The sequence below is a fragment of the Phodopus roborovskii genome, unplaced genomic scaffold (assembly GCF_943737965.1).
Source record: "Phodopus roborovskii unplaced genomic scaffold, PHOROB, whole genome shotgun sequence".
In the NCBI taxonomy this organism is placed as follows: Eukaryota; Metazoa; Chordata; class Mammalia; order Rodentia; family Cricetidae; genus Phodopus; species Phodopus roborovskii.
The window spans coordinates 41978406-41999989 of NW_026126511.1; positions in this window are offsets into that span (position 1 = coordinate 41978406).

Consider the following 21584-nt stretch of genomic DNA (forward strand, 5'->3'; position numbering starts at 1 on the left):
GTCTAGTTAACTCTTAGCTCCCCTCATTTAGAGAAAATTCCTGAGTAGACAAAACTCTGTCCTCATCCTCTAACTTTAATACCTTACAAAGCAATCTGGGCTTGTCCACAGTTTTTTATTTTTCATTAAATCAACTTTAAAAATAGCCACTGGTGAGTTAAGCCTTTGGATTAGTTGCGTCACTTGTAAAGCAGGAGAAGCAGCAAAAGCAACAATAATAAAATTAATCATATGGCATACTGATAGTAATAACAAAGTAACAACAGTAAAATTAATAATATGGTACAGTAATAGTAATAACAAAATAATAATATAACGATAATATGATAATGATACTACTAATGAGGTGTTATTGGGCTTAGGACTTTCATGAGTGAGTCTCTCAAGTGTTTGCATACACTACCTGTAACTCTCATGTTATCTCATAGGGTCAGGAAATTGTGTCCATTTCACATTACTTGGGGGGAGTGGAAATAAGTTTTTTAAAGTCTCAGGACTTACAGTGGAGAAGGAAGACAATCCTAGATCTGGTCAGTTCTTTCCCACTGCAAACTTTAAATAAGGTCCCTAAGAATAAATTATGGAGGATGGGTAAATGGAGGTCCTTTTTGAATGAAGTTGATTTCTTCAGAAATTATTCCTTCCGAGAATCTCGTGTAAACATCCTCCAGGTACTGATGTGGTGCGGTGTGTGTATGTGTGTGTGTGCATGTGTATGTATGTGTGTCTGTATATATGTGTGTTTGTGTAAAGGTGTTGCCTTCCCCAAGTAAAAGAACAGAGAATGCATCAAGAAAAAATCAATACCCATGTGGTAGGGAAAGCTACAGGATGAGCCCAACTTCTGTTAGGAAAGTGCTCTCCCAGGGCCTGATGTTGAGCAGTATATCCAATTAGCCAGTTGATATATGGATATATGCAGGTTAAGGCACTGTTAGAATGGGTTATACTTGGCCTTGAGAATTTTGATGAGCCTTTAAAATTCAGTGGACACTATCCTAGGATTAATCTAAGTGAGTTTCCCTGTACAATAGAAAGTGTGGCTTGTTCCTCAATTAACAGACCCACTAAGCATCATTTCCCATTTCCAATAATCAATGGTTTACCACCATCATAACCTCTGGGAAAGCCTTCCTCCACGACCATCTGTTATTTTGGTTCTGCACAGTATCAACCCAGGAAAATGAATAGATGTAGGATACCTCAAGAGAGAGGGGACTTTTATTTTAGCAAATTAAAAAAAAAAATGTGACATCAGACTCTGATCCATGAATGAGAGTCTTCCATCTAGGCCATCAAACACAGAAATCAGGGCCATGGGAAAGAGGAATGTTTTCTCCCTGTGTGGCATGGTACCATTGCATATTAATATTAAATGATATTTCAAATTACCAAACAGGATGGGGAAAGCAGTTTTACCATTTACCTGTAAACCTGTGTTCTTTTACAAAACCATCCCTTATCTCTCTCTCCCTTCCCTCCAGGAGCTGTGCAATTGAAAGGGAGAGTTCTTGGAGAGGCTGAGTACACATTGAGAATTAGCATATCAAACACACCCAATAAGCTAAATGGAAATTAGAAGAATCCCAACTCTGACACCTATTGGCTGTGCTAAATTGAGGTTAATGTAGTCCAGTCCTTCCTGGTTTAAGCTACGATAGGGAAATGCATATCTTCTAGTCCCTATCCTTTGGGCCCATAACACAAGTCTCTTCTATGGTAAAAATAAAAACAATACAAAGAATAAGAGAAAGAAAGGAAAGAAAAGATCCCAAACACGTTAGTGAGATATATATGTATATTCGCTGATATATAACTTAATAAAACTTTATGGACCCAGGATAAGGAAGCCATTCTGAACAGATACAGTGGGACTGAAATATGGTCCAATTAAGTCTGTAACAGGGTGAGCTTTACTTTGAACATTCTCCAAGTCGAAATGAAAGCTCTGCAGAACAGATAAATCAGGCAACATAAAATAAAAAAATCGCTGATCTGGCACAGCTCCCAAAAGAAGCTAGGGGGAGGTAGGTAGGCTGAAGGGACTAGTCAGGGTTGTATGCGGAGGTGTGGAAAAGGAGGGTGGGCAGGGATTCAGCCAGCCCTTTCCATTGGATGCTCAAACAGTTGCAGCTCCTGTGACTGTAAATAAACTGCAGATATTTAAGCTATTTCAATTAATGCCTTCTGTGACAGCTATTTATCTATTGAAGGGATGGCAAGGCTTATCTACTGCAATTAAGCTGTTTGCTAGTAGGATCTTCAAATACTCAATGCCTTTAGCCAAATAGTCATTTGTACTTTATGGACATGTTTCTTACTGAAGGAGAGAGTCGGTAGGAAAAAAGGGGATGCACTCCCTCACCCTACACATATTCCTCCCACCCCACCCACACACACACAGCTAGCCAGATATCAGGGCACAATTCAGCCTCAGCTCCTGCAGTGAGCCTTCCTCATCTTGTTAGCTTTTAGAAAAACACAAAGCAGCCGGGTGTTGGTGGTGAACACCTTTAATCCCAGCACTTGGGAGGCAGAAGCAGGTGAATATCTGTGAGTTCGAGGCCAGCATGGTCTACAGAGAGAGTTCCAGGACTGGCTCCAAAACAATATAGAGAAACCCTGTCTCAAAAAATAAAAACAAAACAAAAATAAAAAAACAAACAACAAAGAAAACCACAAAGCATTCTTCCTGAATTCATGACAGGAGCCAACCAACATAGGGTATAGGTCTTGGTTGGGAACCCTTAGCCCCAAGTTTGCATTTCTACATTGTCTCTTTTTATCTGTGGGCTCAGGGTTCATTCAGATTGTATATGCTAACTGGAAAACTCAACACCTGGGACTGCAGAGATGTCTCAGGTCATATAGCGCTTGCTGCACAAACGTGAAGAACTGAGTTCAGATCCTCAGCATTTGTGTAAAAAGCTGGTGATGAAACAGGGAGACCCTCAGTGGTTAGGATCCACTGTGTATGGGCTTCAGGTTCAGTGAGAGACGCTGTTTCAAAAATCCAGGATGGGATGCTGTTGAGTAAGCTACCTGACTCTGACCTCTGGCTTCCACCCACATGTGCACATGTATACATGTGCATATGTAAGCTCATATATGTACACATATCATGCAGCTTGAATAGCTACTGTGTACAATTGCTGAGATGATCATGGTCCAACAGGAGGACAACCAGAAGTATTCATAGGCACATAGTAGGGTGTCAAGTTATTTGATTTCTTAGCTCAACCTTCTTTCCTTGTTGGAGGGAAATCATAGTCACTATATCTCAGCAAAGTTTAAGATTTTACATCTTTCAGAATGTACAATAGCTTTCTTGCTGGATATATTGTTTAGTCTCCGTGAGACAGTATATTGGAAGCAGATGCTTTTTATTTTGCCCATAATAAGTAACCTTGGGCTACTACCTCATCCCTTGAATCCTCATTTTGTTCTTCTGTAAAATGTCAGAATAGCAGTAATAAGGCTATGGAGTAAGTAAGGAAAGTGCTTGCTGCATACATAGGTCTGAGTACCTGAGTTTGGAGCCCAAGCACCAATGTAAAACATGTAGCCATGGAGGACAGTGTCAGTGACAGGCAGGTCCTGAAAGCTTATAAGCCACTCTAGACAAATTGTCAAACTCCAAGTTCAATGAGAGATGCTGTTTAAAAACAAAAAGTAGAAAGTGACTGAGGAAGACATCCAAAGTTGACCTCAGACAAAATATGCTCCCACACATAACACAGTGATAGAGGAGAAAGGAGAGCTAGGAGGAGAAAGGTTGGAATAACATACTCCATCTAGGATTGTTGTGACTAGGATCAGTCAAATTAGTGTCCAATTATGGTTAGAACATTGGTTATTTTCTCTCTACAAGGTAAGTCTCTAAGTCTCATGGAGTTGAATCTCTCCACCTAAATGTCAGAGACCACATAGCCAAACAAGAGCTCTCCTTGGTCTTTTGCTGTCCCCCACGCCCAAATTTCGCTTGCCTTCTGACAGAGACGAGCTCTTCAAGAGGAATAAATGAGCTATCTGGAGTCTCCCGGAATATCTGGAGATATCACTGAACTTTATAGAAGTAAAATAGACTATGTGGGACAAATCTGAGGGGGCTGCTTTATTTTGTAAATACTGGAAGTGACCTTTGTTAGGATCCAGGTCTGAGCAAGTGGCCTTTTTCTCCAGGGTACCCTTGCTGCTTTTTTCCAGCATCATTATTCAGGAAGACAACTCTTGTCATCTGGATTCTTGGAGGACACTCAAAGTCACTGGCACTTGGTGCCCTCTCCCATAATTATCTGTGATATAGACTGTACTTGCCTGCACTACAGGGTTCTGTTCAGTGGTGGCATCATTTTGTCTCCATGATAGAAAGCCATCCTTGAGCTTTTGGAAAGGGTCTGGTCATTGACAGTGAAAGTAGGTGTCAGGAACATACTGGACACAAAGGTCTTTCCAAGGCATACCATTTGACTTTGTGACTTTGTCTCTACTCAAGGTTGGGTACAATGTCAAAATCCATTTAGAAAACCCTGACAGGGAACTTAGAGGGACTGGTGCTCCACAGCAATTTTTTGGGACTGTTTTGTTACATTAGCTCTGCTGATTTTGAGTAGATTCAAGTAAAATAAAAATTGGAAGTGGCACTATCTCAGGAGGATTTTCCACTCCTACCAATCCCATCCTGTGGAAGACTTCCACGATGCAGCTAGGTCTTCCAGAGTCTCAGCTTGGAAACTGTTAGCTCTCCTGCTTGTGTTTCTGATGGAGTGTGTTGGAGCATATTCCTTGGTGTACCAGATGCCACTTTTATGTAATTGACAGATAAGGGAAATGAAAGATCCAAAGTAGATCTCCAGTCCCTTCTACCTCTACTGAAAACCCCAAGTTCCATCAAAGTTTTCGTGTTTCATTAGGAGAGAGTCCCTGATGACATCAAAAGTCCCCGGGAGTGGTGTTACATTATGTCCAAGTCTTGGTCTTCTTTAGAAGGGCATGAGTCTTTATAGGAACTGGGCATAGGATGAAGAGAATAATAGTCCATGAGGGAAGAATCAGGTAAAATAGAAAGTCAACACTGGCTTCTCTAGTTTATAGCTTGTTTCAGGAACAGCCTTGGGAGTGAGGCTGTTACCACTCAAACAGATGACATTTTTCCTTAGCATCTACTGGGTGCTAAGTTATCTTGTCTTTAAAGACGTCTTAATAATAAGCATTTGACCTCTTCATCACCGGTCCACTGTGAAATGAAATCTGTGAGGGTAGAAAAGTTATGTTCATTGATACATCCCTAGCATCTTTTAAATTGTCTCTCTCCTCTCTCTCATCAATATTTATTGAGCGAATAAGAATATTCTAAGTCCATTTTACTAATGAGCAGTTCAGTGGAGTCCCATAAATCTTTATTAGATTGCTCCAGGTGATATCACTGGCTAATAGTGCAGACAGGATTAAAGGGCATCTCTCCAGCTCTGAAGTCTATGTTTACCCATGTACATTTCTTCATGATTCTCCTTCTGGATCCACCACGGAGCAAGGGCTGAGGCTACCTATGCCCATGCTGCAGGTTCAGTGGGGTCACAATTGACCCAGTTTAGTGAAACAGAATGGGGCTCAAGACTGGCACTTGGGGGGCTCTGAGGTGTTTTTATGCCCCCTCAGAGGTATAATCTGAATGTAAAATGTGTTCCTAGGAGCTGGTCTATTTCTGCACTGAGACCCACTTGGTGGTTGTGATTTAAAAAGTGGTAGAACATTTAGAAAGTAGGACCAAGCTGGAGGACGTATGTCACTGAAGATGGGGACATGCATTGACATTTATAAGCAGGTCCTTGCTCTGTCTGAGTCCTCCCTTCTTAACTATTAATTCCATGTTACCAACTATTTTACATCATGGCTCCTTGGTCTCATGGAGCATAGCCCATTAAACTGTGAGCCAAAAATACTTTTCTTCCCTTAAGTTGTTCTGCCATTTGTTTTGTCACAGAAGCAAGGAAAGTCCCTAATACAGGTGTGTCTCACATATTTCTGGACCATAAATTTCTACCCTCTCTGGTGGGGGTTTGCACCAGCTTCACAGAGAAGCAATGACAGGTGAAATCAGTCAGTTAATCTGGGAATCTACAGACTCATGCAAAGGAATGTTGTTCTCAAAGCAGAGAGTGTTTCCAGTAAAGAGAAATGCGAGCCGTTATGATGGAGGAAAGACTCCTGTACCATTATCACTGTGCTCTTGCTGTGGTAATGCGCCCAGCTATTTCTGCTGCACTCTGCACTTCCTTCCCTCTCCACTTCTCCAAGAAAAGGAGATTATTTTTAATTGCATTCTTACACTGGATTAATGAGTCTTCACAGTAAGTTAATGAGCAGGACACTTCACCAGGAAACAACACATCTGATTACTCTCAGAGATTTTCTTGAAGCTTTCTCCTGTCCAGATCCCTGCCAGAAAACTACTGCTGAGGAAGCGAGAGGCTGCAAGAGATTTCTGAGGTGTGGGCATTAGGATGTCTAGGACATGGCCTACTGGGAAGGGGGTGGCCTGGTGCTCTTCCAAAGGAAGAGTTTCTGACTAGTAACCAAGGCACCCATATCTTCCTTAACAAGTACCCTGTAAGAGAAAGGGGCATTCTTGCTATCATTGCTATTTAGGTACCACCCTACAAGAAACTTTTGATATTCAGTTCTGTTGGAGCACCATCTTTGGTGGGCTTCACAACACTTACTTCTCTGTCTGTATTCCCTTCCTTCCATCCACACCTTTTCTTCTTGGTCACTGGTAACTGGGTGAGGACAAGGGCACAGCCATCTCTATTCACAAATATGTACCTGGACCCATTGCAGGTAGCAGATTCCCAGCAACATGTGGTGTAGACGTCACTGGATCAGAGAATGAATGACTGATTAAAGAATCCAGTGATAAGTGATTGACATCAAAGCCCCAAACTTGTGTATATTAAAAAGTCTTCCTTGTGGCTTCAAGGCTCACTGTAGCTGTCAAGAGAGACCAGACTTTTCAGCAGGAGTAGCCACAGTTTTCAGTTTTGCATGCAGCAGAAATGTTTTTATCACCCTTGCCACAGAATCATGATTTAACTATTCTAAATAACAATTCAGAACCAGCATGACTAGCACCCCACCATGTTGCTGTTGCATTGTCTTTGGAATCCTTTAGGTTTCCTGCACAGATCTTGGGAAATACTAAAGACCTTCAAGGACATTTTGTTGTCTGACCTTGAAGTGGTAAAGACTCACTTTTCATTTTTTAGAAGTGGAGTGGGGGGGGATGGAATAGGAGGATTGTCAGGGGACATGTAGGGAGGGAAGAGAATAAAAGAGAGAGGGAGGGAAGGAGAGGAAACTGGGATCAATATGTAAGTATTCTATGTTCTTCATATATGTCCAGTTAGAAGTCAAGTACCTGTGCCTTTCATATGCACAGGGCCAGATCATCCTCCTACCCTATGATGGGTAATCTCAATTGATGGTAAATGTAATGGCATCTGGAAGCAACTAAGACAAAAGCATCTGGATGGCTCTGTGAGGGCATTTCTAGAAGGTACTGAGGGGAAGAGAGTTTCCCCAGTAGTACCTTCGGGCAAGTGCCCCAGATATAAAAAGTCTAAAGGAAAATTCAGTGATGTTTGTATGCTTCGCTTAGCTTTTGGTTGGTGAGAGTTGCTGCTGTTATTGCTGCTGCTGCCAGGATTCTGGCCTAACATTACAATGAAATGTTTTCAGCTTTCTAATGTCACCTTAGGACAAGTGATTCACCAGAAACATTCCATTACTTCACACCAGATTGGGACTACAGTGGACTCCAGTTGCATGGACTGAGCAGCTACTGGGTTCTCTCTGCTTCTCTAGTCACTGTAAGAATCCTAAGACCCTACCAGTTGGAAGCTATTCATTAAATTCTCTTTATAATATATAAATGTTATGTTATACACATCCTGAACCACTAGAGACCCCAGACTGGTACAAGTGCTGGTGACCTGAGGGGAAGACAGACCTTTATCCCTCTATGCTTCTTCTCACTACAATCTTCCATTTCAGATGGTAATGCCAGCAAGATGATAAACTATATCATGACCTTACCACACGGTCACTGTTTTAGAGATTTTAGTCTGATGCAATAAAGCACCAGAGACTGGGTGGCTGGAAAATACTAAGGTTTATCCTTAGCAATTCTGAAGGCTGGGATTCCTAAGATGACAGCACTAGACAATTTGATTTCTGATGAGATTTCATGTCCTGTCTCACAGAAAGGGCCATCTATGTCCTCACATTGTAAAAGTGGCAAACATACTATTTTATAAGATCCTATTTTATAAAGCTACTAATCCCATTCAGGAATATTTTAACTTTATTATCTAACAATCTTCCATCTATTACCATTGTTACCTGGAGAAGGTATTCAACATATGATTTGGAGGGGACATATTTAGACCATGGCAGCCACATCCAACTTAAAGGATACCTTTGCATGCCTGAATCTGAAAAATATTTCATCCAACTTTGATAATTCCATAAACAAAGGAGCAGATATTTTTCACTTATCTGAAATTCATGATTTAAATAAACTCCCTAACTAGGCAAGCATGTTGGTCCTTTTGGATCTTGTAGACATACCCCAAAGGCTTCTTCTCTGTCTTCAATTCTATTTCCTAGTCTGTAATTTACAGCTCACTGTACTGTGGCTTCTGGATGCATAGGCCATTCTAACCTTCAGCATCAGTGACTACAGGAAAGGACATGTTTGAACCCTCTAACATCATCTTTTCAAGATTCTTCCGTTAGTGTACAAGGTGACCAATACCTTTTATAGCAGTTCTACCCCACATTCTTTGTCTTTAATATCTTAAAGAGTAAGAATAATTGTGTGGGTGCATGTGTGTATGTGTGTGCATCTGTGTTTGTGTGTTTAGAAATTCACACATGTATACAGGTGCCTGCAGAATTCATCCCTCTGGACCTGGACACAAGCAGTTGTGATACACCTATCATGGTTTCTGAGAATCAAACTCAGGTCCCCCAAAGAACATGATGCTCTTATATGTGAGTCATCTCTCTAACCCTCAGTCTTTTGGTGTTTGTATGTGATTAACTCCCATGGGAGAATATCTTTCTATGAGAACCATCCATGAAGACATCTGTAGGAGAAAAAGTGATCTGGACATAATGTTTCATATTGCTGGCTGCATATACTGCCATGCAACATTCTTCATTTAGAATGTTAGTGCTCAGGTGCAGCTTTGTCTGGGTGCAGGTTGGGAGGATGATTATATTTCATCTGTAGCAGAACAAAGAGTGGTGCCTAGAATACACAATAGAAATAACTTCAATTCTGCATCAGTAACATTCTGTTTATCAAACAGATGGAAGGGGCTCGAGATTGGTACACACCATATGTACATATATAATGTAGATACTAAGGTTGAGAGGGTTATTTTTAGAATAGCCCAATAAGTTATTTTCTCTATTTGGCCTGGGAGAAAACTGTAGAAAATCTGTTGTCTCAATCAGCAGTGAAACTGTTTCTGTCCTTGGAGATTTGTGGTGAGCCAGTTTTATAAAGAAATACATTTTTATTGGGTTCATAGTCTATTTTAAACTTTCCAGAGGCCAAAGAATGTATGACTTGCTCATTGCTTCCCACAACATCTTCCAATTGTATCAAGGAAGGGAGTGATGAAAATCAGGTCAAATCCCAGACTAAGATGTTCTCACCTTTGTTCTGAAGGAAACTAAGAGTGACTCTGGGCTCAGTGAGTCTGCAAAGGGTAATGAAATAGAGGACCAGAGCAACAATAGAAAGACAAATGGGCTGCTTAGGAAAATGGCTAGAATAGAAGGATGGTATAACGGGTGTGCAGAATTACAAAGAGCTAGGAAAGGACGAGTCAGCTGTGAGAGTCACAGAAAGAGCAGAAGACTTGATGGGAGAGATTCCCAGGCCAGCTAAAAACACCATCACTCGGCCCTTCCCAGTGTTCTTAGAGTTTGGTTGTCTGGGAGTTCTTAGAGTCTGGTTGTCTTACACAGTGGTTGGGAGATTCAGAGGAATGACCTGCCCTCATGTCTTCCTAGTGCATCAAATATAGTGTCACTTTCTTGGCAAGCATGCAGTTAGCAAGGATTGGGTTGAACAGAACTCTACTGAATTGTAGTGAGACAATGAGAGCCCTCAGTAAGAAGACTGTAAAGAACGTGTTGGCCTGGATTCTGTAACATCAAGTTGTAAAGGTCATATTTTCTTCTGAAAGCCATAGTGAGTTTTTGATGATTGTGAACAAGGCTGTAAAGCTTATTAAAGCATCCATGTTGAAAGAGTCAGGAGACCAAGTGACTGGGTATGGGCTTCCTGCAACTGCTCTGAAGCCTGCCTGGGGACACACTTTTTTTTAAAGTAATGTGTAAGTGTCTTCCTCTATGTCAAGACACAGCTCTATTTTTATGCAAACATGAAATTCTCTCCAGCAATGCTGTCACCTCCCCAATTCCAATAGAGACATGAACACCAGAAAAAATATTTCCCCAAAATATTTATTTCCCTATAACACTCAGAGACATCATAATAAGTGGCAACTGATGCTCAGTCTTGGTGTGGAGGACACTGTAATGTGCAATGGACACAGTGACAGATCAGAGCCCACATTCTAGACTGAGCCAGTTGTTAACAAGCAGGAATACAACCTAGAGCATCATCAGATCTTTTAAAAGGAATTTAGAAACCAAGATTTCTCTGAAGTCTTAAAACATTGAGTCAAAGTCACTGAAATAGCATAGATGTCAAGTGGAATATATGTGCAACCCCTACTTTTTGGTTGTTTGTAAAAATAATTTTTGAAACACAACTGTGGAACCCAGACTTGAGTCAAAACTCTGACAATCAATGAACTTGATATCAAGACCCTTAACCATTTTAAGTTTTATAGCACGAATTCAAAACAAACCATAGACAGCACATCTTACCTTGCAAGGTAGTTAGGAATAAATGGGTGATGCACTGGAAACCATTAAGTAAACTCCAAGAGCTACAAACAGCTTTAGCTGTTTGAAGTCTGAGCTGGAAAAAAAATACATAATTAATGAAAGCACTTGCTACCAAATACAATTCTATGATGGAGCTACATGAAGGGAAAACATTCAGTGAAGCTCAATGTGGAGACAGCTGTGGAATTGATGTTCTGGTCACAGTATTCAAAGTAGTCTCTTGGTTCTAGAAAGCATGTGAAATGTGGGCATGGAAAATACATTTGGCCACAGTAACTTAAGGCACAGGCATCTTTAATCAATGGCCCATACAAGGAAAGGCGTCTTTGAAAGGAAAATAAGGATAATCTCTAGATAAGCATTACCTTTCTCAGATGTTTGTTCCATCCACAGACCTTTATGGGAGGGGTATTCTGGATGTGGACTTGAATCAGTAGAAAACAACAGCGATGTCAAGAAGCAAAAATGTTAAGAAAACACCAAACAGATCCAAATTTGTCATTGCTTGAGAGACTCAACATCTGTCCCTTTTAATAAGCTAAGCTTCACTTCAGTCTCAGTTTGGTTAAGTTCCAACTGAAAGCCACAGTCATGACCTCGGTATTGACCATAGCTATCTGGCTTAGCCACCACAAAATACCCTGAAAACCAAAATCAAAACCAAAAACCTATGCTGAAGGATCTTAACTGATCCCTTTTCAAAGATAGCTCTAGTCTAGTGTTTGTATTGGTTCTACAGGTTTCCCAGAGAAGCTAATATTACAAGTAAATATTAGAATGAAGGAGTTAGGTTTCTTCAAACTCTCAAGCTCGCTCTCTCTCTCTCTCTCTCTCTCTCTCTCTCTCTCTGTGTGTGTGTGTGTGTGTGTGTGTGTGTGTGTGTGTGTGTGTACATACATACACACGGGGTTTCAGTAGTAGCTTCACTTTATATTTCTGTGTCTGAAGTTGTATGGATCTACGCAAAGAGAAGAAAACTCACCACAGGACCATTTTGATCCCGGTAGTAAAGCCATCTGCTGGAATGACAATTACACAGAAAGCAGAGTAGCTGACCTTATAACAGAGCCCACAGACACTGAGACACAAGGCTTTGTAGTGGGAAAAAGGTCTGCCATTTCTAACCTCAGCCCTGACTTCTATAGCTCTTGCTCTATGAAGGGGACAAAATGTATTTTGCCTGCTAAATTTGGTGATGCAACCATGAAGTTTTTACTGTTAGTATGAATGTTGCAAACATACCTTGTAGAACCAATGTTCAAGAAAACCCTGGGACTTTGCTATAGTGTGAATTTTACAGACAGCAGTGTGTAGGAAGAGAACCAGTGAAATGGTAAAATGCATTCTGTGCTATTATTCTTGGGAAAACTTAAGTTATACCCAATCTTTGTACACAGTGGAGAATAGCACTGCTTCACCGCAGGAGACTTATTGTATTATTTTCTTTGATATTTTAAAATGAGAGTTACTGCAATACATAGTAAATCTCATGTATATGGGTATTCCCATGCATGTTTGTGTGTGTGAATGCATGTGGCCATTTGTCACTACATATATGTGGTGGTCAGAGGACAATATCCAGTGTTCATCCTTCCTTTCCCATTGTTCAAGATAAGCTCATTTTATTAACCCCTGCTGCATATACCAGGCTACTTGGCCAATGATCTTCCTGGTATTCTCTTGTCTCCACCTCCCATCTCTTTGGGGAATAACAAGATTCACAGAATATTTCTTCTGCATCCATATTTACATGGGTTCAAAGGTCTTCATTCATGCACAATAAGTACTTTTCCCCGCTGACCTATCTCCTCAGCCAGAAACTTGCATACATTTTTTAATACTCTGAGTTTTGTCAGATATAGATATAAAAATACAATAATAAGAAATATATGGAACATTATATAATATTTTTAATTCTCCAGTGTCTCCTTATAGTCACATGATTCTATTAATACAAACTGAAACCGCACTTGATAAAATTGAGCATGTATTCATCACAATCACTTATTAGGTTAACAATGGAAGGAATCCTCCTTTATATAATATTGTATAAACTTCAAAAAATATATATAGCAAACTTCATACTTCTGGGGTTTGCTATATGTTTTTAGTAAAATATTTGCCAAAATATATTTTGGTAAAATATATGAAAAATCAACAGGGATGCCAGCTATTATCACATGATTCTAGAAATTTTTCGCCAGTGAATTAGGAAAATAAAAATACAGGATAAAAACACTAGAAGGAAAGGGGATGGGATTGGGGTTAGTGGGGGGGGGGAAAACAGGGGAGGACAGGTGCAGGAACAGGGATTAACATGTTAAACAAGCTTGTCTCAATATTTAAATTAAAAAAGTTTTTAAGAACCAGACTAGAAGAGATGTACATTTTCTTACAGTTTAGGTGTATGAAATAAATTATGAAAAATAAAATTGTAGAAACACTATTTAAATTAAGAAATGGATTCAGGACTCATTAAGATTTTAAATCCATCATGTAAAATAAATTGTATTTTCATATGATATCAGAAGTAATTTTATGAAAATGTAGAAAGAGAATAAACAAATAAATCTGCCAATCATACATCCAAGTAAGATCTTATATTAATCATATTAAAGGCCTCTGAAACAATAAATGAGGAGACAAAAAATCCAATGAAAACCTGGACATTTCAATGAAGAAAATATAGGAAGTGAAAATGAGTAAGTTTTATAATGTTAAAGATTCCTCAACACCAAGGAGATGAAAATTAAATACAGAAAATGCCACTTGCAGGAGGGAGGGCCTAGTTCCTACTCCAAATGACTTGACAAGGTTTGTTGGCCCCTCCTGGAAGGCATCACCCTCCCTGTGGAGTGGGGAGGGGATAGGATGGGAGGGTGGTCATGGGAGGGAACAGAAGGGTGGGAGAGAGGGAGGGAGGAAGGGAGAGAGAGAGAACTGGGATCAATATGTAAAATAAGAAAATAAATAAATAGAACTTCCTGGAGCTGCGCATACTAGACCTGCCTATCCATGTGGGACCACCTGTAATTTCCACCTGCCTGGTGTCTGACCCGCACCTCTGGTCCTCTACTAGAGTTCTGGCCCCCTCCCAGAGATCCACCTATCTCTGTGGGACCACTCTAAGTTCCTACAGGCTGGATCCTTGACCCCCATCGCAAGGCCTCTGCTAAAGAGGCCTCAGTTGGAGTGTGCCAAGTTCCAGCTAGATCCACCTATAGTGCGGAAACATCCCGAGTATCAGTCCAGCCTTTGTCCCCCATCACCAGGCTTGGCTAGAGGTGAGTCTGGGACCAATTCAGGTGGACTCTCCCCTACACCCTTTCCTGGGAACTCCCTGAATTGGCCCCGGATCTCACTGCCCCTGTGTCCTATCCCTATTGAGAGCACTCCTGGAGCTCCCCCACCGAGGGCTTGCCCTCCCCCTACCCTGTGCCCTACCCTGCCCACTGACCTACCACTCTGGTTGAACACTGGGACAGAGGGTGGAGCCAACAATCCAGCCACCTTCAGGGAACTTCCTGGAGCTGCTCTGAGCACACTAAACCTGCCTATCCATGCGGGACCACTGGTAATATCCACCTGCCTGGTCTCTGACCCACACTGCTGGTCCTCTACTGAGTTCTAGGCCCCTCCCAGAGATCCCTGGGCCTCTCCCAGAAATCCACCTATCTCCATTATCTCCACAGGGCCTCTCTGAGTTCCTGCAGGCTGGATCCCATCATAGGGCCTCTGCCAAAGAGGCCTCAGCTGGAGAGTGCCAGTCCCAGGTTTGATATGCCTGTCAGCTTAAGGAATATCCTAAGTCCCAACCTTTGAGATCTTTGACTCCCATAGCCAACCTCTGCTGGAGCCTAATCTTTGACCCCCATCACAGGGCCCCTGCCTGTGGAGAGACCTCCTAGAGAGCTTGGACCACCCAGAGCTATAGACATTGAACCTCTGACCCACCTAAGCCCATCGGGGAAATACCATAGAGAGAGGGAGAGACCCCACCAACACCTACTGGAAGAAGCTATGGGAAGAGAGCAATACAAGAAAACACCTAACAACAGAAAGACAAACATAACACCATGAGCAGAATCTAGGGAATCTACATGAACTAGACAGGAACACAAGAAAGCAGATGAAGCAGAAGAGAACAACTTAAAAATTATCATCATAAAAATGATAGAGGCCCTCAAAGATGTGAGAAAACTCTTAAAGAAATAGAAGAATAAACAAAGAAAAAATTGGAAGAAATGAACAAATTTCTTAAAGAAAGTACAGAAAGTCAAGAAAAAACAAACAGGTGAAGGAAACGGTTGAAGACTTGAAAACTGAAATAGAGTCAATAAAGAAAACACAAACCGAAGGAATGCTGGAAATAGAAAGACTGGGCAAATGATAGGGAACTACAGACACAAGCATAACCAACAGAATTCAAGAGATTGAAGAAAGAATCTCAGGTGCAGAAGATAAACTAGAGGAAATAGATTCATTGACCAAAGAAAATCATAAATCCAACAAATTCTTGACACAAAATATCCACCAAATGTGTGACACCTTGGAAAGGCCAAACCTAAGAATAATAGGCATAGAGGAAGGTGAGGATACCCAGCTCAAAGGTGCCGAAAACATATTCAACAAAATCATTGAGGAAAACTTTCCCAATCTGAAGAAAGACATGCCCATGGAAGTACAAGAAGCATACTGAACATCAAATAGAATGGACCAAAGAAAAAAGACCCCTCAACATATAATAATCAAAACATGTAACATACAGAATAAAGAAAGAATATTAAGAACAGAGAAGGAAAAAGGCCAGGTAACATATAAAGGCAGACCTATCAAAATTACACCTGACTTCTCCATGGAAACCCTCAAGGCCAGAAGGTCCTGGATAGATGTTCTACAAGTACTAAGAGTCTACAATGCCAGCCCAGGCTACTATACCAATCAAAATTTTCAATCACTATAGATAGAGAAAACAAGATATATGGAGAAAACAAAGTCAGATTTTCACAATACATATCTACAAATCCAGCCCTACAGAAAGTTTTGGAAGGAAACCTCCAACCCAATGAAGTTAACTACGCTCAAAAAGACCTAGGCAGCAGATAATCCCACTTCACCAGAAAGGAAGGCTAAAGCAGGACAAATATATTCACAATGCCACTGCCAACAACAAATCTAAAACAAACAAGCTTTAACAATCAATGGTCCTTACTCTCCCTCAACATTAATGGTCTTAACTTGCCTATGAAAAGACACAGGATAACAGAATGGATACAAAGAATCCATCCTTCTGCTGCATACAAGAAACACATCTAAGCTTCAAAGATAGACATTACCTCAGGGTAAAGGGCTGGGAAAATATCTTCCTATCAAATGGACCAAGAAGCAAGCAGGTGTGGCTATCCTAATATATAACAAGTTAGACTTCAAACCAAAATTAATCAAAAGAGATGAAGATGGTCATTTCATATTCATCGCAGGAGAAATCCATCAACACAAAGTCTCAATTCTGAGTATCTATGCCCCAAATACAAAGGCATTCACATTTGTAAAAAGAAACGCTACTAAAACTCAAACCTCACATAAAACCTCACACACTAATAGTAGGAAACTTCAACACACCACTCTCACCACTAGACAGGACCACCAATCAGAAACTCAACAAAGAAACAAAAAAACTAACAGACGTTATGTCTCAACTGGGTTTAACAGACATCTATAGAACATTCCATCCAAACCAAAAGAATATACCTTCTTCTCTGCTCCACAAGGAACCTTCTCTAAAATCGACCACATACTAGGTGACATAACAAACCTCAACAGATACAAAAGGATTGGAACAGTCCCCTGTATCTTATCAGACCAGCATGCTTTAAAATTAGAATTCAACAACAACACAAATTGCAGAAACCCTCCAAACTCATGGAAACTGAACAATGTGCAATTACACCACACCTGGGCCAAAGAAGAAATAAAGAAAGAAATTAAGGACTTCCTAAAATTCAATGATAATGAGGACACAACTTACCAAACTTATGGGACACTTTATAAGCAGTGTTATGAGGGAAGTTCATTGCACTAAGCGCCCATATGAAGAAAACAGAGGATAGTCATATTAGAGAATTAACAGTGCAACTGAAAGCCTTAGAATAAAAAGAACTAAACTCACCCTGGAGGAGTAGCCACCAGGAAATAATCAATTTGAGTGCTGAAATCAATGAAGTAGAAACCAGGAAAACAATACAAAAAATAAAAAAAAAATCAATGCAACAAAGAGTTGGTTTTTTGAGAAAATCAACAAGATAGACAAACCTTTATCCAAACTAATGAAAAAGCAGAATCAGAACATGCAAATTAACAAAATCAGAAACGAAAAGTGGGACATAACAATGGACACAGAGGAAATCCAGACAACTTTCAGGTCATACTTTGAAAACCTGTACTCCACAAAATTTGAAAGTTCAAAGGAAATGGACAAATTTCTGCATATCTATCACTTACCAAAATTAAATCAAGAACAGACAAACAACTTAAATAGACCTATAACCCCCAATTAAATAGAAGCAGTCATCGAATGCCTTCCAACCAAAAAAGCCCAGGGCCAGATGGCTTCAGTGCAGAATTCTACCAGAAATTCAAGGAAGAGCTAATACCACTACTCCTCAAACTGTTCCACAAAATAGAAACAGAAGGTTCATTGCCAAACTCTTTTTATGAGGCCACAATAACCTTGGTACCCAAGCCTCACAAAGACACAACTAAGAAAGAAAACTACAGACCAATATCCCCGATGAACATCAGGCAAATGGGAATTAGTTTACCACAGGACCCGACAATCCCCCTCTTAGGCATAAATCCAAATGATCCACATCCATGCAACAAAGGCATGCTCAACTATGTTCATAGCAGCATTATTTGTAATAGCAAGAACCTGGAAGCAACCTAGATGTCCCTCAACTGAAGAATGGATAAAGAAGATGTGGCACATCTACACAATGGAATACTACTCTGCAGAAAAAAATAATGGAATCTTGAAATTTGCAGGCAAGAGGCTAGAACTTGAAGAAACCATTCTGAATGAGGTAACCCAGTCACAAAAAGAGGAAGATAGTATGTACTTGCTCATAAATGGATTTTAGAACTAGAGAAAGGATCACCAGCCTATAATTCATGCCACCAGAGGAACTAGGATACAAGGTGTATTCTAAGAGATTCATATAAGGTTCCTCACAAAAGGGGGAAGGGACAAGTCCCCCAGAGCACATGGGAAGTGGGGGGGCAGTGAATGGAGAGAGAAGTAGGAGAGAGAGAAGGAGAGGAGAGGAAAGCACCTGCGACTAGGAAGATTGAGTCAGAGTAGGAATAGAAGACAGGAGAGAGAGGGGGGAGAGGTAGGGAGAAAGGGAGAGGGAGACAGAGAGAGAGAGAGAGAGAGAGAGAGAGAGAGAGAGAGAACATAAAAGACAGAGCCATTATTGGTTTGAAGAGAAAACTGAACCTAAAAAAAGGTCTAGAGACCTACAAGACTGACTCCAACTAACAATTTGAGCAACCGTGGAAAGGCTACCATAAATGACCTTCCCTGATAGTGAGATCAACAACTAACTTATCCACCATCAATGAGCCCTCATCTAGTCCCTGTTGGAAACAGAAGCAAACACCCATAACTAAACACTGAGTTGAACTAGAATCCAGATGCAGAGAGAGAGGACAAGACCAGGTTGCAGAAACACACAAAGACAGCTGACCTGAATAAGGAGGAGCTAATGGGCCCCCCAGACTGATAGCTGGGAATCCAGCATGGTACTGACTCAGACCCCCTGAATATGGGTCTCAGCTAGAAGAATTGGGCAGTCTAAGGTACCTCAGACAGTGGAACCAGGATGTATTCCTGGTGCACAAAAGGACCATGCAGACACATCCCCCATGGAGGGATACTTCCTTAACCTAGAGACAGGAGAAAAGTCTTAATCTCTACTTCAAATGACTTGACAGATTTACATGACCCCACCTGGATAGCATAGCCCTATATGTAGAATAGGGGTGGGATGATGGGTGTGGAGGGTGGTCAGGGTGCATGTGAGGGGGGGAGAAAGGGTAAAGGGAGAGAGAGGGAACTGGGATCGACATGTAAAATAAAAAAAATAATAAAAAGAAAAGAAAAATAAATAATATGCTAGTATAAAGTTATTAGATTGATTAAAACTCAAAATAAAAATAAAAAATAAAAAGTCTTATAAAATGTAGGTGAGGTTATAGATGCTTTATGGAAAAGACTGCCGAACACTTCTCAGATACTTCACAAGTTGTATAAAATCATCCTGTATCCCAGTATTCTACTCCCAAGTATTGAGCTAAAAGAAATGCAAGACTCTTTCCTTGCAAACATGTTTAAGGCAGCTTTACTGATATAGCACCAATAGTTAGAAAAATAGCCTCAACCTTCTATAATGAATAAATGGACAAGCAATTGTGGCATATCCATACCATAGAATATTTCTCATCAATAAAAACGAATTAACTATGTATGCCATTGACATGTGAAATAGCCTAACAGTATAAATACTATTGTTGATTTTATTAAAAAAACATATAACTGAACAAAATGTAAAAATGAAAATTGAGAAGCTATTGAAGATAGGTGAAAATAGAGTAATATAGATGAATTTATAAACAAAATAGTGAGAGGAAATAATTTAAATTCAAAGCAAAGCATGATCCAGTTTTTATAAACATAGAGTTAAAAAAAATGCTAATCTGGCTGAGACCCATATTCAGGGGGGCCAGAGTAGTCCCATGCTGGATTCCCAGCTATCAGTCGGGGGCCCGTTAGCTCCTCCTTGTTCAGGTCAGCTGTCTCTATGTGTCTCTGCTTCAAATCCCCCATGACAGCGCCCTTTACCAGCAGGAAGTAGTTTGGAAAGAACGACGCCCAAATTCCCAAATATTGTCTATACATGTTTGTTTTCATTTAAATGGACTTGGTTATATAAAATAAGTAAATAAATAAAAAGAATCTCCATGTGAGACCCCTGCAAAGCATAGTCATCAACTCTCAAACTAGAGCACAAAGAAGTTAGATCAGTCAATAGTACATCAGCAAACCTATGCCAGTCTCTCCATCTTACTCTGGTATTCCTTCTTATAAGACCAGAGAACAGCAAATTACAGCAACCTTGTCTTCGAAGGACTGAGCAGTCTAAGGGAACCCAGACAGTGGAACCAGGATGTATCCCTGGTGCACAAAACCCCTTGTGAACACATCCCCCATGGAGGGATACTCCCTTAACCTAGAGACAAGAGAGAAGTCCTAGTCCCTACTTCAAATGACCTGACAGATCTACATGACCCCACCTGGATGGCATTGCCCTACATGTGGAATTGGGGTGGGGGATGGTCAGGGTGCGGTTGAGGGAGCAGAGAGGGTTAAAGGGAGGGAGGGGGAACTGCAATCGACATGTAAAATAATAAATTAAATAAAAAAATTAAATTTAAAAAATGCTAATCCTAAGTGTGGTAGAGAGAAACAGTTGGTACTCTAATCAGAGGGACTAGTGCTTGGGAGGTGCTCTAAAGGGGTCTTCTAGATTTTTGGAAATGGTTTATTACTTTTTCCCCCTTTGTTAAATTTTAAATTATTAACAATCTCATTAACAATATCAATTCCAGATCCCTCTCCCTCCCATTCACCTATGCTCCCCACTGACACCCACCCCATGCCTTTTTGCTCCATAGAAATGGTGAGGTCTTCTATGGGGACCATCAAAGTCTATTACATCATTTGAGGCAGAGCCTAGGCCACCTCCTGGTGTCTCTAAACTGAGAGATTTCTTGACATGAGAAGTTTTATGGTCATATTTTTATGTTGAAATATCTACTTACAGTTTTATAACATATTCTTCACTGAAATGGTGTATTTTAAAACTTCAAATATACAAATAAATATCTGAGAGGTCTCTGTTAACTCAGTTGTAATTTGGATACATTTTTAAAAAGTAATTGTTTATTGACCTCTAGCTTCTATGTTTTTACTTTTTTGAGATTGATATAATTTGCTACATTTCTCCCTTTCCTTTTCTTCTTCCTAACACTCCCATATACCCCTTCTTCTGTCCTTGAAATTCATGGTCTCCTTTTTCACTAATTATGCATGTATATGCATATAAACATACAGTCCTAAATACAGCCTGATCAGTCTGTATAATGTTACTTGCATGGATGTTTTCAGGGATGACTGTTTGGTACTGGACAACCAATTGGTGCGCTCTTTCCCCGAAGTTCACCCTGCCACAGCCTGCCACAGTTGCCTATAGTTCTCAATGGTGGGGTGGGGTGGTTGATGCTCCAAGGGCTTTTCTGTGTCCAGCTTGGCATGTCTGTTGAAGTATTTAAATAGTGGATTCCAACCCACTACTAACTCAGAGCCATTATTATTATGGATTTACTCTTTATATTTTCATCTAGACTTTAAGATTACTGAGAGTAAAGACTATATCTTTAATAAGTATTTCTGTCTTATGTGGCAGTCCTGATTTTCTTGTAATATTATTTGCTTATGTGTTTATAAAGACATTTTAACTCTAGCTGTTCAT